The following is a 3,125-nucleotide window of genomic DNA, read 5'->3' as shown; positions in this document are numbered from 1 at the left end:
CTCTCTGTCTCTCAGGCAAGCACACAAGCCCTATTGCGAAAATCTCTCTCTAAAAAAAAAAAAAGAAAGAAAAAGAAAAAATCATGCTAGGCACATGTGCTTTTTTTAGGAATGCCCAAAATTACGAGATGAGAATGGAGGACCAAGGATTGTAGCGTGGCCATCCTCCTTAAAGGGCAATTTTTCCACTTCCCCTCTTCCTGTCTCCTCCCTGGGGAGCACACACATGCCCTATGGAAAAAAACTAAATAAAATAAAATAAAATGCAAGGTCCTGATCCCCACCCTCCAAGAAATGCTGACACGTGCAGGAAGCTGCACGTTTGACCAGGGCCTGGAGATTCTGGTGCAGGAGGTCTGCCACCCCAGGATGGGACTTGCATAGGAACAGGCCTTCAATGCAGCTGAAAAGCAGACGAGCAGATCAGCCCTCCAATGTGAAAGCTGCATTTGTGTTCAGAGGGCAGTGGAAGCCGGGGAAGGTGTTTGGTTTGGGGATTTGTTTTTCTCTGTGGGGTAAACCCTCTAATTCCTTTGGGATGCAAAAAGAAAACATAAAAATTTTGAATGTTTTTTTTTTTATTGTTTTGCTATAGGGCATGTGTGCTCCCCAGAGAGACAGAAAGTGAGAAATCACCCCCCAGGTGGGATGGCCACGCTGCATCCCTTCTCCTCCCTTCTCCTCCTGGGATCTTGGCCATGTGTGCACACGTGCCGGGTGTGAGTTTGAAGCCACCGGGCCCAGGACTTGAGCTGCAGTAGGCCATATGGAAGTCCAGCAACATAACCACTACACCCTTTGGTCATCTCTGGGATACATTTCTTTCTCAGATTTTAAAACCTCAAGGAGTGTGTGTGCATTACTACACGATATAGTACAGTGGCACATGGTATGTACTGAAAAATATCCTTCGGTCAGGTTTAGGGGCCAGATGCATTCACTCGCACCTGGCACACACAGCTGTGTTGGCCGTCATGACAGGTTGCGGCTCCAAGGATTGCCTGTGATTGCCTGGCTCTCATACTCTTTTTAAGTTTATTCTTATCACGATAGGATAACAAGGAAAAGAGGGGGGCATCTTGATGAGTCTTGTCTCACAGACTTGCAGCTTGTTCCCCAGCCTTCCAGCTTTTCGGGGTCTCACCCCTCCACACACATTCACACACCCAGTGCGTAAAGCAATGAGGGGTAAGGACCAGGCATGAGCAGCTTCACACGGAACATTTGAAATGATCAGGTCCACCCTCTTGTTTACAAAGAGAGCAATGGGAGCCAGGGAGGACAGGCGCCCTGCCCTAGGGCACCCAGTGGGCACTGACAGTGCCTAACTGTGCACTCAAGCTTGGTTTTACTCTAACCACCATGCCACTTGCCGGCCCTATCTTGGTTTTACTCCTGAGGTCTGGGGATAAGCATGGGACTATGGAGGTATCTTTTTTGTGTGTTTTTTTAGGTTTTTGCTTAGTATGCATGCGCTTGCCAGAGAGAGAGAGAGACAGAGACAGTGAGAGAGAAAGTGAAAAATAACCTCCCAGGGAAAATGGACACGCTGTAATCCCTTCTCCTCTATTCTCCTCCCGGGACTTTAGGCATGCATGTACATACACCTGGTGTGATTTTCAAGCCACCAGGATTCAAATTGCAGTCAGCCATGTGGGAGTCCAGCACTTAACCACCATGCCACCTTTTGGCCTCAAGAGGTGTCTGGAGGTCTTAATATTGCAAATCTGCATGCAAACTTAAGAATAGAAACCCCTAGGGCCTATTGGTTAAGAGAGCCAGATTTTACATGGCTGACCAGCACCTGTGGCTTGAAAAACATGCTAAACACCATATATGTGCCCCAAATCCCAACAGAATGGAGAGAGAGAAGAATTGCAGTATGACCATGCCCCATCAGGGGGTGCTTTCTCTCTCACCCTCTCCCTGTCTCACTCTGGTGAGAACATGTGCCCTTGGGCAATTAAAAAAAAAAAAAAGGATGTAAAAGCATAGATTTACTTTTCTGAAGGAAAGGGATTTATGGCATTCACCAGATTCTCAAGGGGCTATAGAACCAAACTAAAGTGGAGAGAAAAGAGACTGGGCCACAATCACACAGTGAGTCACAGCAGATCTAAGACAACTACTGTGTCCCAGATTCTCTATAATGCCCTCCACCTCCTGACCCCGGGAAAGGCCATTTTCTTCAATGCACCAGATGGGCCTTGTTGGGTGGGAACATCATGGTTCCCAACAGGTAGAGGCTCTTGCAGGCACTGCCCATGGACGCTGGCAGAGAAGTGGGAAGACCCTGGAGCTGCACAAGAACCAACTTACCCTGAACTCCCCAAGCAAAGCAAAGGCAACAGATGTATGGCCTCTAGAACCTGAACGGATTTCTAGTAAGATGGGTTTGGTTCTTTGGTTCAAATTGTTGATAAATGTCTAGTTCAAATCTTCCGTGTGTTTCCAGTCTCCACTGGACACCATGCTGGCCTAGAAGGAGTCAGCCCCCAAGGCAAATTGAACCGATTGATTGAACACAACGGCAAAGTATGAAAATTAATTGAGATATTTAATAGACAGTGCAAACCATAATTTCATCTGAATATAAATGTATGCACATGTTTCCAATGAGTTATCTATCAGTTATCACAAACAGCAACAAGGACCTTAGAGTTATGTTAGAAAACTGTATAGCTGGAATTTAATTCTAACAGTCTCACTTGCTCTCAGGAGAACACCATCCATTTCAAATCAGTGCCACAAACTCCAAAAGACCAGGGGAGCGGGAGTGAGGGGTGGGCCAGAGTGGGAAACAGAGAGGCCAGTACACAGGTGATGAACAGAGATACAGCTCTCGATGCATTATTACAGCTAAAGACAAGGAAAAGCCTATGGCTTTTAAAAAACGACTTTTCTGCCAGTACCATACAAGTCTTACAAAGAGATGTGCGACGAGTCAACTGACTTAAAAGGACAGAGGCTACATTTTCAGGTCATTTCAACTGCAAACAGTTGACCCTTTCCATTGAGGATTCTGCAGTGGAGTTAGCGTAGTCCAGAAGCTCAATGTTGGATTTGCAAATACAGTTTATTTTACAGAAATTCAACATTATAAACAGCAGGCACCTCCCACCCCC

The sequence above is a fragment of the Tupaia chinensis genome, unplaced genomic scaffold, assembly GCF_000334495.1.
Source record: "Tupaia chinensis unplaced genomic scaffold, TupChi_1.0 Scaffold000115_1, whole genome shotgun sequence".
Classification (NCBI taxonomy): Eukaryota; Metazoa; Chordata; class Mammalia; order Scandentia; family Tupaiidae; genus Tupaia; species Tupaia belangeri.
The sequence above is the reverse complement of the archived record's forward strand: the minus strand, read 5'-3'. Positions refer to the sequence as shown.